The sequence below is a fragment of the Patella vulgata genome, chromosome 6, assembly GCF_932274485.2.
Source record: "Patella vulgata chromosome 6, xgPatVulg1.2, whole genome shotgun sequence".
NCBI classification, from domain to species: Eukaryota; Metazoa; Mollusca; class Gastropoda; family Patellidae; genus Patella; species Patella vulgata.
Window position 1 is genome coordinate 74,054,820 of NC_065884.2, and position 14,103 is coordinate 74,068,922.

Consider the following 14,103-nt stretch of genomic DNA (forward strand, 5'->3'; position numbering starts at 1 on the left):
CTGGGAGATAAACGATACGTAGGGTATATACGATATACACAGCTAGGGGATATACGATATGTAGGGTATATACACTGCTAGGGTATATACGATATACACTGCTATACGATATACACTGCTAGGGTATATACGATATACACTGCTGGGAGATAAAAGATACGTAGGGTATATACGATATACACTGCTAGGGGATATACGATATGTAGAAATGGTAAGTAGACCAACATATCATCCAGAGAGGGGTGGGGTGGGCAAGCTCTGGTGGTCAAGCGACCCTACTCCTTGTCACATTCAAGCGGGGATTCGAAACCACACAAATTGACTCAATAAGCTCGTTTACATTACAAATTTTAAGCGTGCCAGGCACGGTAATTTTTTGTAGTGTAAACGGGTCAAACCTAAGCGTGCTGTACAATCTGGCCCACTGAAGTGAGGTGGTCTCGGCACGGTGCCAGGCACGGCACGGTTAAATTTTCGTAGTGTAAACGCTATCCAGTATGAGCATGGTTTCAGTACGGATTACTGCGCATGCGCCAAACGAACCTTGACCTTTATTCCTGCAAAACTTGACAGTTCTGTCTAAATAGCTGTGCAAACTAAATAAATCGCCATAATTGTTTTCTTCTGGGTAATTTGCATAGGGACTGAAATTAACTTTTCTGTGAAGAGTTCCACATTTGGCGTGCCTGGCACGGCTCTGAGATTGGTTATTTTAGAGTAATGTAAACAGGTCAATTTCTTGAAATTTATCACGGCCTGGTACTGTGACGAGAACGGCGCGCTTATCGCAAGGTTATCGGGGCCAAGTGTAAACAGGGCTAATGACAGAGATTACACGCACTCTTTAAAACACTAGCCCGCCCCCCAATCGTTTTGGTTTTTACTGTAATTTCTAATCAGTCACAGTATGTTCGGCGAAATACTTGAAGAGTCAAAACTGAATGGCAGTGCATCTTTTTACCTTGGGTTATTCCAGTCTATACAGGTAGTATTCTCATGTAGGATATATTTAACCTCGTGGATCACGTCGATTCATTACAAATGGCGTTCGAAAGCATTCTGGCAATTGATTCGTGTGCCAATTTTTTAAAATTTTCATTTTGTCTTAAATATTGGATATCAGAAGCCCATATTTTCACGGTAAGATAGCAACATCAATGCTGATTTAAATTGACAGGCAGTCATGTTTGCAATGTCGAAGACTGTGGATGATACTGAGTTAGAGGCTTACCATCTTTAACCAGAGGTGATTTCTAACACAGGCAAGTTTTTAATATTATAAGTAGTTTGTTTACAATCGAAGAATTTGTTTATAATTTATAACAGTTCTTATCAGACACCACATTTTATATCTTTTTAGTCTATATTCGGTGGCAGAGGTACGACAAACACTTAAAAACATTTTAGTCCATAAAACCACAACAACGTCAATTGCTGCAGTAATGAAAAGACAAATCTAATGCAGCTGGCTGATAGTCTTACTTTCAATTTATCATTTTCATGATTAGTCGGTTAAGTGAACTAAGTCGGATCAACTTATTTCGCCCATGTTTTTCCGCCAATTAATTTTGTGTGCTCTATCAATCGGGCGTTTTGTGTCATTGTTAAATCGTATTCAATGATATTTAATTGACAAATTTACTAACCATTTTCTTCAGACCATGAGAAAGTTCAACGCGTTGATTTTTCCGAAAGCTAATAAAATCTATTTTGAGTGGATCATCTATTTATATCATACAATAGAATCAAATTTTGCAGGATGGAAGAGACGCGATCTTTGAGTCATTTATATTCATAGCCATTTACTTAGGCTTCCTTAACCAGTATTAAATTTAACCTAAATCAAAAATTTATCAACTAATCTGCTACGGAATGATATCAGAAATATTATACCTTTTAAAAATTATTTCACTGAAACAAATGTCAGAATAAAAAAAAATTTGTATTGCTAAAAAGTTTGCAAATTTTTATTTTCAATAGACTGCAAGCTGGCAGATGTATACTTTTATATTTCGTTTCGTTTAAATCCACCAATCTGACGTTTTGTTACAATATGGCTGTCAAAAGTGGAGTAAATTTGTAAATAAACAACAAACTTTACAAATATAGTAAAATAATTAAATTACAGAGGCTAACGGGTTATTTTTTTTATAGATTGACTTTTTATATGTGTCAATAATATATTCTTTAAATACCATTTTGATACCCGCCTCATTGATGTGGATGCCGGAAGATCCACATATAGGCTATAATATATGTAGGCCTAACAGTAACAGGCATTGCCTGAAGTAGAGCGGCTCTGATGATGTGTTTAAGGTCATGAGACGAAATATCCTATTGATTTTTAGCGATTTCGGATAATTTTTGAAAGAGTTATGGCCCTTGATCACTTTGAAAAATCTTGTGGACGCTCTAGAGGCTAAAGTTAATATCCGATTGACTTTAAATTTATACACAGTCATGTTTAAGGGCATGAGCATGAGACAAATCTAAGCTTATTGATTTTCAGCAATTTCTAATAATTATGGCCAGAGTTATGGCCCTTGATCACATTGAAAAATCTTGTAGACGCTCTAGAGCTTAAAGTTAATATCTGATTGACTTTAAATTTATACACAGTGTTTAAGGTCATGAGATGAAGCAGCCTATTGATTTTCAGCGATTTCTGATAATTACTGCCAAAGTTATGGCCCTTGATCACTTTGAAAAATCTTGTGGACGCTCTAGAGGCTAAAGTTAATATCCGATTGACTTTAAATTTATGCACAGTGTTCGAGGATATGGGATGAAGAATCATATTGATTTTCAACGATTTATTACAATTACTGCCAAAGTTATGGCTCGTGATCACTTTGAAAAATCTTGTGACACTCCAGAGGCTGAAGTTATCATCCGATTGACTTCAGATTGATACACAGAGTTTAAAAGGTCTTGAGATGAACAAGTATATTGATTTTTTAATGAATCTTTATGACTTGAACAACTAAATCCATGATGTTAAAAGTTTTGGATACAAAACATTAGCATGGGGCAGAACTTTATAAAAACCAAACAAATTCTAATGGTTTTCTGATAATTACTTAATGAGTTGTTACTTTTAATCAGATTTTAATGTACATTATAGATGTTTCATTACCGAAAAGAGTAAAAATATGCGACAACTCTTGTTGACTGCCCTGACGATATAGCGGCTGTGTGCTTAGTTTCGTTGCGTGGCAACCTATCTTCCGAATTGATTTTAATTTAGATCTAAATTGTATGATTAATTAATTTTGTTTTAAAAAAAAAGAACAAAACAGTGTAACTGTGAGAATTATTTTCATTGATGTCAAAAATATGTGACGTCATTGATTAGACGTGTCATAGAAATATTTCTATAAGATGCGTAATCTCGTTTGGGTGAGATTTGGTAAATTTACATGCTCGTTACCAGGTTTGCCCAGTCCGGTTCCGGTCTGAATTTTTTTTTAACCGACAGTCTGTGGGTGACAGTTTTAGTTACGCTCCAGTGTTACTGGAAAAGAGATTTGCTCAAGCACTGGGCTGTGGAGCTTCGCTCTTTATCAATGTCAGTATCAAAGTACAGCCACAAAGTACAGACACAAATAAATCGGCATTTATATTCCCAGGGTACGATCCTACCCACAACCCAGCTTTTGATATTCTCCAGTCAGATTTGGAGTCAGATCGACTGGAAACAACCATTTAACTAAATGGCCTGAGTCAGTGAGTGTAGAATGACGTTGGTTGTTGTCAAATATAAAACCTCCACAATAAACCCTTTTGTGAACCAAAAATATTAATCAATTTCATTCCATGTGGATATCAAAATTGTTCTTTAAGTTAAATTTTATATGAGTATTAGGTTAATTTTGTTAAATATCAAAAAGTGTGAAAATTAATTAGCTACGTAATTTCGTTTGGGTGAAATTTGGTAGAAAGGAGGAGATAACTCTTACCATGTTAACATGCACATGCATTAGATCTATTTGATAAGGCCAACTTCAAGTTTGGTCAAAGGTCACGAGATGTAAACAGGGCTAGCGCTAGCACCAAACCTAACCCTAACCCTGGCCTTACGTATACTAGCCCATGCACATTATCTGTTTTGCCCAGTGTATCCTGTTCTGGTCTCAAGCCAACAGATGAAGGTTTCAGTTATACTATTTTGTTCCCGGAAAAGAACTTTGGTCTATATTAGCCAGGTCGATGTAGGCCTACCTAATAATGACATAGTAGGCCTGATTACTGACATGACATCAATCAATCCCCCAAACTCACGCGTTGATATCAACCCTATTCATTTTAATTTTTTAATAAATATCCATGATAGCTACTCCATTAATATTAGCTTTGTGATAAATATCCACAAAATCTGTTTTAGTGTAAAATAAAAGCATGAGTAAAAAGGTTCTTTCAAAGATTACAACCGATGGAAGTCAGCAGTTTTTTCTGTTAACGACGATACCAGTGGATAAAGAAGATGGTTTTAACTTGTTACTAACGGATGGACAATCAACATGGACAGGAACTTGTAAGTTATACATGGGGGATATAGGGACTTGTATACATGGGGGATATAGGGACTTGTATACAAAATAGTTATGTTCAACTAACCCCCACTTCCTATTCAGCAGCAGGAGTACCGGTCATGCCGACGTTAAAAAGAATTAAATATATATTTATGGGCACCCTCCGCCCCTGAGCGATTTACCGACTGGCCATCCCTCTTCTAGGTCTTATTACAACCATCCTACATACCAGCTGACCCTCCCTCTTCTTGGCCTTATTACACCCCTCAATGTTCCCAACACCACCTAACTATTTGATCAAAAATTACAACCGCTCCCGGAGTCAAGCTAGCACACAATAAGCTGGCAGACAACAATCGGGTTGCCAGTTAGTGAAACCCTGACATTTTTGCCCAGTTCTTGCCCCATGGGTATTTTTGGGGTAATCCAGTATTTTTCTAGTAAGATTGTGGGTCTATACCTTTCATATAAACCAAATTTGCCCTGCTTTTATTGGAAATAACCACAGGATAAATACTTTCGTGACAATGTATCTATAAATTCCATTTTATTATAGTTTCAGCTGATAATATGGACAAACAGCGTAAAAGGTTAAAAATGGATTTTACCTCGTATTTTAATCAAACTGAAAAAGCCTTCATCAAAGATGATAATGAAGTGAATTTTGAATACAGTGTTAAAATTAAAAATGATGATACAGCTGAATTGGTGTGGAAGAAACATGTCACCTCAGATGATATTAAGGTAAATTGTTTGTTCACTTTTTATACGCCCACATTGAAATATTGTCGTCACCTCCGTCTGTCCAGCGTCCATAATTACTTGTAGACCTTCGAGAGGCTAAAGTAATTCATGCACAGTGTTTATGGTCATGAGACGAAGAATTATATTGATTTTCAAAGATTTTAAATAATTATTGCCAGAGTTATGCCCCTTGATCTCTGAAAAATCTTGTGGACGCTCTCAAGGTTAATGTTAATATCCGATTGAAATATGGTCAAATATTGTCGTCACCTCTGTCCGTCCAGCGTCCATATTTACTTGTGGACCTTCTAGAGGCTAAAGTAATTCCTACACAGTGTTTATGGTCATGAGATGAAGAATCCTATTTATTTTCAACGATTTCCGATAATTACTGTCAGAGTTATGCTCTTGATCACTTTGAAAAATCTTGTGGACGCTCTCAAGGGAATGAAATGAAATGGGGTTTAACGTCTTACTGTTCTGCTCCGAACTGGGCTAATGAAGACAGGCATACGCCATACAGTGTACTATGAGGGAAATTTGGCCCGGACATCGGCACTACGACCTACTCTTATATCGAATTCCAACTGTCAAGAGATATTTTACGTGCACACCAATGTGTATACAGGACCTCGGTTTTTCGTCCCATACGAACGACTAGACGGCTGTCCTTGTCAGGCCCTCCGTCCTGTAATCATTGACAAGGGGGGAACACGCCGGAAAATCTGGATGAACTTTCTCGGCCAATGCAGGGATCGAATTGTATTTAAATAGTTTACAGATATTAAGATCTTGTTGCAGGCATTAGGAGGAGTGGTATTTCCCACAATTCTTGACTTCCTGGAGTTTATTATATTAATAATGTATATACAATATAGTTTCAGTACGGTAGAGCAGGGTTATAGTGACTGGTATAGGTTTATAGCGACTGGTATATGTTTATAGTGACTGATATATGTTTATAGTGACTGGTATATGTTTATACTGACTGGTATATGTTCTATAGTGACTGGTATATGTTTTATAGTGACTGGTATATGTTTATAGTGACTGGTATATGTTTTATAGTGACTGGTATATGTTTAAAGTGACTGGTATATGTTCTATAGTGACTGGTATAGGTTTATAGTGACTGGTATATGTTCTATAGTTTCAGTTAGGATGTATAACTCTAATGTTAAAAGATGACCCAGGGACTGGTATATGTACGATATTAAATCATAGCGTAGTCAACAGTGAACGAGATCAACATCAACTTAAACAGCTAGAAACAGATAATAACAGACTGTCACAAGAACGGATGATGGCGTTAAAGGTGATGACACTGTAGTATTTAAAATATATTTGATATTACTGTAGTATTTAAAATATATTTGATATTACTGTAATATTTACGCACCTTTATAAGATAATAATCTGTTTATTTAATCGTTAGCGACCAAGATCGAGCGTTGTCGTTTTAGATGATTACAATGTAGTACTGTCTCAAATAACAATTACTATGGTTTATTTCACTGTGACGTTTCAACAAGATTTCACAAGTCGTTATCAGGCATGTATCAACATAAATAAATATATATATATATATATATATACAAGAGCAGTGCGAACCCTCACCAAGCATGAGCAACTGTTCCAAGCCGTTAATTGTGAAGCCTTTGGGTAATATTGTCTCAAAGTGATGGCTGTAATATTTTCCCACCTCATAAGATAATAATAATCTATTTGTTTAAAGTGTGTATGGCTCGACTATTCTTTGGAAGCTTAAAATAGTTGAAAATGGTTCTAAAAGCAGAAATGAAATGAAATGAAATGGGGTTTAATGTCCTACTGTTCTGCTCCTATACTGGGCTAATGAAGACGGGCATACGCCATACAGTGTGCTATGAGGGAAATTTTGCCCGGGCAGCGGCACTATCACCTACTCTTATATCGAATTCCAACTGCCAGAGGATCTTTTACGTGCATTCCAATATATACACGGGACCTCGGTTTTTCGTCTCATCTGAAGGACTAGACAGCTGTCCTTGTCAGGCCCTCCGTCCTGCATCATTGACAAGGGGGAACCCCGCTGGAAAATCTGGATAAACTTTCTCGGCCAATGCAGGGATTGAACACCCGACCTCCAGACTAGCGAGCCAGCGTCTTACCCATTTAGCCACGTGATCCCCCGGTTCCAAAAAGCAGATATTAATGTAATATGTGTGTACGTATAGTGAAAATCATCTTCTGTATCCCCAGTGATATCTACTCCACACAATACCCTCCATTCTACTCCACACAATACCCTGGGTTTCATTCTACTTCATTATACTCTGAACCAATCAAAAAACAGTTTACATACGAGTCATAGCGTCATTGTTTATTATTATTATTATTATTACAGCATATTTATAGTGCACCCTTTCATATAACATGTTCAGGGGCACTTTACAAAGTGACAATGTAAATCACACATAAACAACAAGATTATGGGCATGTTAACGATTGTATACAGAGTCAGTTAAAAGCCTGATTAAATAAATGTGTTTTAAGTTGTTTTTTAAAAGAATACAGAGATGTAAAACATCTTAAACTAAATGGTAGATTATTCCATAAAACAGGTGCTTGATAACTAAAAGAGCGCTGACCATAGGAGACTAGTTGAACAGTTTTGGGCTTTAAAAGTAGTTTATCTGATGTACGTAATGTTCAGCCAGGTGTATAAAGTTCTAAAAGATCTGAGAGGTAAACAGGAGCTAAATTATTTAAACATTTAAAAGTAAGTAATAAAATCTTAAAATCAATTCGATATTTAACAGGTAACCAGTGTAAATTATATAAAACAGGAGTTATGTGGTCACATTTCTTAGTTAAAGTAACAAGTCTAGCCGCAGTATTCTGTACTTTTTGTAATTTATCTATAAGCTTTAAAGGTAAACCAACTAAAAGTGAATTAAAGTTATCTAATCGAGAAGTGACCAGAGAATTAACAACTGACTTAGTGGCCTCTACAGTTACACATTTACGTATTTTACCTATATTTCTAATATTAAAATAGCACAATTTACAAATATTATTTACTTGAGCTCCCATAAGCATAAAACTATCAAAGATAGGGCCAATATTACGAGCAGAATAAGATGAAAATATATCACAATTACCAATTACAACAGGGGGGTTATCTTGTGCAGATTTACTTAATTGATGCCTTGAGCCTAATAACAAATATTCGGTTTTATCATCATTCAATTTTAGAAAGTTCTTTGACATCCATTTTCTAATTTCACTAATACAGTTCTCAAGTTGCAATTTTGATAAATTGAAAGAAGATGGACAATTAGGTGTAAATGAAATATATAATTGAGTATCATCAAATACAAATGAAGGCTGAGACCATATTTTCTGACAATATCTCCTAATGGTGACGTATAGAGGGTAAATAAAATCGGACCAAGAACAGAACCTTGGGGAACCCCAGATGACAAAACAGATTCAGACGACGATTTGCAATTAACTAAAATACACTGTTTTCTACCCAGAAGATAGCTCTCTAAAAGATTTACATTCCCTTCACCCACTCGATTGGTCGATAAAAATAGCACAAGTATCAAGGGCAGATAATTTGACCGTGTCTCCCCCGTGAATGAACCCAGAGTATGCTGGAGTAGAACGGAATGATACCACTGATGATACTGACTGTCTCCCCCGTGAATGAACCCAGGGTATGGTGGAGTAGAACGGAATGATACCATTGATGATACTGACTGTGTCTCCCCCGTGAATGAACCCTGGGTATGGTGGAGTAGAACGGAATGATACCACTGAGGATACCTAGGATGAGTGAAAATTGAAAAAAATTATTTTGAAATTTCTAATCATTTATGTTTGGTGAAATACTTGAATAGTCCAAATTGAATGGCAGTCGTTTGGGCCTGTTTAGTCCATTCTACATGTTTTTAGACATGTTTCGTGAATCAGTAATTTTTAAATATTTTCACGTTAAGGTGTAGAGTTGCCTGTCAACCTCGTTGGTTTTCCCTGAGACCTCTGGTTTCCTCCCTCTATTAAAGACACTTACGTGCAAGTGAATTATTGAAATATTTTTTAACCATATGACAATTCTTCCCAAGGTCAAAAAATAACAGCTCTGTAGGTTTGTTTCCAATTTCAACTTTTCTTTTATAGAGGCTAGAAAAATATATTGCTGCAAAAGAAGAAATGGAAAAAGATTTATTTTCAAAGGTAAATAACATGTCATCCAAGTATGAATGATTTATCATTTGTATTTGTGTAATAAAAGACACAATAAGAAAATCTGATTCTTAATTTTAGTTTTAAATATTTTATTAAATAAAACTAAATAAGGTTTACTGTCTAACATTCCTGTACCACGTGTTATTGAGGGTTAGGGTTAGAATAAAACTAAAAATGGTTTACCGTCTAACGTTCCTGTACCACGTGTTATTGAGGGTTAGGGTTAGAATAAAACTAAATAAGGTTTACCGTCCAACGTTCCTGTACCACGGGTTATTGAGGGTTAGGGTTAGAATAAAACTAAAAATGGTTTACTGTCTAACGTTCCTGTACCACGGGTTATTGAAGGAGGAAAATTGGTTTAATGGACAGAAATTTTGACTGGACAGCACCATGTTCCTGAAGCAATGACTGCAAGTTTTACAACATCTAGCCATTATCTCCCTTTACTGCACACACATGAACAGTAGCGTTGTGCAATCGGAGGTCGGGACACATAAACACTCAAATCAGACATGGCGACCTACAATTAATGATGAAATATGCAGGGTATTACGTGAAAGACTTGATAAGATTACAGAGTTAAAGCAAAATCAAGCCTTCTAGTGATGGTAATTTTTACAGGACAGTGTAGTTTCTGCCTACTCTTGATCAAGTTCGAGTTGTTGGATCTTCTTTAATGTGGACACCATCTCGTACTCAATGGACCACCAGTTTTCATCCTTTTCCTTACTGAACCAGTGACATGAGGAAAGCATCCTGGAAAATCTCAAGAAACCTTCTCGACAAACACCAAGATCAAAGTCAGGATCTCCCGGTTAATTATTATCATCTACATGGTTCAGGTAAGAGAGACTTTAGGGTTTAACATCCACTTGAAACTAACAAGATCATTTCACAATTAACATATGGTATAATAATTTGTTTACAGGGAATATTTTAATATGACTCAAGTTGTTATTAGATTTATGAGTTTGACTCAAATATGAATGATTTTTATATTACATATAATTATTTTCAGTTAAAAAATATTTTTATATTACTTTTAAAAACATATTCAAATCAATTAATTTATTATAATTTTGCTTCAAATCCTTCTCAAAACATTGTAATTGTCAGGGAATACCCCTGCTATAAAAAATTGATCAAAAGAGGTCATTGTTGTGTCAAGTGACTTAGCTGTCTCGGTACCTAGCAACAGGTGCGAAGCCGGAGGAGAATTCATTGCATATACAAGACGATGCTGTCTTTAATCGCTGACTGTTTATTACAAATATCGAAGCCCAATAAATTATTGGATTATCCACTGCCCTAGTTTTTTTCCGTGGTTTTTAAGTCAGAAACTGTTGCACGATCAAGTTTATCAACATATACATCAAGCGCTCACTAACTCGTGCTATATTTGATGTGTTATTACAGGTGATGATAATGAGAAAGATGATGGAACATCAGGTAACACTTATTCCGTTTTATTTATGATGACTAAATCTTTATTTCACACCCAGCATATACATGGGGAGCCACGGTGGCTCAGTGGGTGAAACGTTGGCTCGTTTACCTGGAGGTCTCCTGTTAAAGTAGGATGTTAAACCCCATTTTATTTCTGAGGGTATAAATGAAGGAATTAAAATCTGTATTTCTTATTCTTTTGGAAACTTGCTCATGTATAAGGTCATGTTGAGACTAACATCAACTTAACACTGACTAGGTCATGTTGAGACTAACATCAACTTAACACTGACTAAGTCATGTTGAGACTAACATCAACTTAACACTGACTAGATCATGTTGAGACTAACATATGGTGCTCTCATGTTAATAATTCACCTGTTTGTTTAACAACAGGAGGAAACCAAAGGACCTGCAGAAAAACCCTGAGATTATTCATGCCTCTTGACTTAATAACAGGCCTAGTGATCTAAAGTACACCCTGACTTGATCATATTGAGACTAACATATGGGATTCATGTCTCTTGACTTAATAACAGACCTAGTGACCTAAAACTCACCCTTTATACTGTTTATTTCACCCTTGATCATCAGGTCATACAAAAACAATATATTCCTTCCTAAATATCTGATACATGTTGTTAAATGTATGATTATCCAGTATTATTGTCAATAACATTTATCAGGGATGCTTACTTGGTAATTGAGCCTACAATGTTTATGCATTTCCATTCAAGTTTACCCGGAGAAAACAATTTGATGCGATAATTAATGAGACCATTTGTATTGTTCTTTATTTAAAATTAAAACAGGTGGTAGGCTCTCTTTAAATGATGTAGCAGTATCTTAGAAAAATAATTTTTGTGTTTGGTCTATAGTACTAAAATCTTTAACAAGGTAAAAAGGGTTGAGGTGCCCAAGGGTAGATTTGTCTGGTTCTTTGGTACAAAAGGAAAAATAATATCAATTGTGAACAATAGCATGATATAACTGTAGGACAGCCAGTCTGGTATCAATTGTGAACAATAGCATGATATAACTGTAGGACAGCCAGTCTGGTATCAATTGTGAACAATAGCATGATATAACTGTAGGACAGCCAGTCTGGTATCAATTGTGAACAATAGCATGATATAACTGTAGGACAGCCAGTCCGGTATCAATTGTGAACAATAGCATGATAACTGGTATTAACCAGTGGTCGTATGACCTGCCAACTGCATTAGCCAGTCTGGTATTAACATTACCAGAAAAAAAAATATTCTTTTGAAAGTATTCTGATTTGTTTCGTCTGCTTTTAATAGGCTGTTCAGGAAAACTGCACAGCAGAACACAGACATAGCAAACAAAACATGTATGAGACATGTATAAACACATTGGTTTAAAAAATATAAAAATAGAAATGAAGATGATAAGATTATATTTTACATTTTACAGTGTCACAGTCGAATTCTACTCGAAATGGTAGACAAAACAGAGAAGAACGGGTTGAAACAAATAAAGAAGAAAGGTAAATAAACCTTAATTATTGAACACCTGACCGAAATGGAAGACAAAACAGAGAACAACAGGTTGAAACAAATAAAGAAGAAAGGTAAATAAACCTTAATTATTGAACACCTGGCCATTACATGTACCTGGCTACATATTTGATAAAATTTAGATTTTGTAGAGTCTGTGTTTGATCACCATTGTTTTTATTTTCTAGCGATAAAGAAGAAAATACAGATGAGGAAGAGGTAGGTTATATAAAATCATTCACTGGATTTGATGTTTGCTTATTTGGTGCAATGTCTATTTTCTGTCTTGTCTGCAGGTTTATCTTGTAGATTTTTGTTTTGCGTGTAGTGCGGTCCTCCTGCACTTACTAATAGAGTTACTTCCCTTTCAGTATTCTGTTTATTTTTGAATATTACATGATATCAATAATCAATATTTATTGAATGATGAAAACCTATTCAAAGTACTATATAAAGTGATATTATTTATTTATTTTAGACGCCACCACCTAAACGTCAGAGAAAGAATGTAGGCCGTAAAACTGGTGATCTAGATTCATCGTTAGATTTAGGGGATGACGAGATTACATCATCATCTTCTACGATAGTTAAAAGGTAGAATTTATACACAGTAGGGTTTAACTAAACAGATAGATTACTCATACACTAGGGTTTCAGTGTTGAGTCAGATGGTTGTTATGGTAACTATATGTGAATATTATGGTTATTATGTTGTATTTTTAAGGTCAGCTAGAAAGAGAGGAAGTGTAAGAACAGCGACACCAAGTAAACCTATTTTACCTAAAATAACTAGAAATACGTCCAATGAGAGGTAATTACTGTTATAAACATAATTTATCTAAAATAACTAGAAATACATCCAATGAGGGGTAATTTATAATGGTTCGCATTTGCATGTTGTAACATAAGGTCTGTCATTGAGTCAACTGGCGTGGTTTCGATTCCCTGGTTGTACTAGACCACCCAACTACACTTTTCGAACAATCAGAATCGAGCAAATTTCTAATTTGTGCTACAATCTACATTAGCCCTGTCGGAGCAGAACAGTAGGACGTTAAACCCCATTTTATATTATTTAATGTCAATCATTCATATCATTCATATAATTTATATATTTTATTTTATATTTTTAGCTATGATGGTAGTCGAGGTCGGATGAGTAAAAGTAGTTCTAATAATTCTAATGTATCTAATATAGATCCTGAAGATTTGTTCAGTGTTTTGTAGACTTATTTATCAGACAGAATAGTACATAACTGTTTGTATCTGGTTTATTTATCAGACATTTCAATCAGTTTCTAATGTGCTTGATACTGAAATTTGAGAGAACAACTGTAATAATAGGAGGTAGCCATTGTTTACGATTCAGACATAATGTTGTGTATTAATTGTATAATTTGTATATAATACAGGCATAATGTTGTGTATTAAACATAACCTAATATTGTATATATCACATGAATATACTACTGCTAATATAATAGAATATATTGTATTAACATGTTTGTTTGTTTGTATCTAAGACGCCATGTTGAATGTCCCAACTTGTTGTTGTTTATTAGGTGAATGTTTGTGATTAGTTGTTTCTGCTTAGGCTAAGTAGAGATAATTAATTTTATACC

At 35.2% G+C, this 14,103-nt stretch overlaps 2 long non-coding RNA genes across 6 annotated transcripts in view; both read left to right on the forward strand.

The window, feature by feature from the left end:
• Nucleotides 1-2,052: 2,052 nt before the first annotated feature.
• LOC130013080 (uncharacterized) overlaps nt 2,053-14,103 on the forward strand; it is a 95,763-nt gene continuing 83,712 nt past the window's right edge. Inside the window, exon 1 of the long non-coding RNA XR_008788402.1 lies at nt 2,053-2,138. This is a non-coding gene — a long non-coding RNA (uncharacterized LOC130013080). The remainder of the gene's footprint in view (nt 2,139-14,103) is intronic.
• Nucleotides 2,576-14,021, forward strand: LOC130013081 (uncharacterized). Of its 5 annotated transcripts, none has more exons than XR_008788409.1 (13): nt 2,576-2,944; nt 4,385-4,534; nt 5,089-5,276; nt 6,427-6,591; nt 7,880-8,037; nt 9,444-9,500; nt 10,137-10,357; nt 10,932-10,964; nt 12,399-12,555; nt 12,670-12,700; nt 12,960-13,075; nt 13,206-13,292; nt 13,615-14,021. It is a non-coding gene; the product is annotated as an uncharacterized LOC130013081 (long non-coding RNA). The 5 variants fall into 5 exon arrangements; XR_008788407.1 differs by having other exon boundaries at nt 2,576-2,928; XR_008788405.1 differs by lacking the exon at nt 2,576-2,944 and having other exon boundaries at nt 3,117-4,534.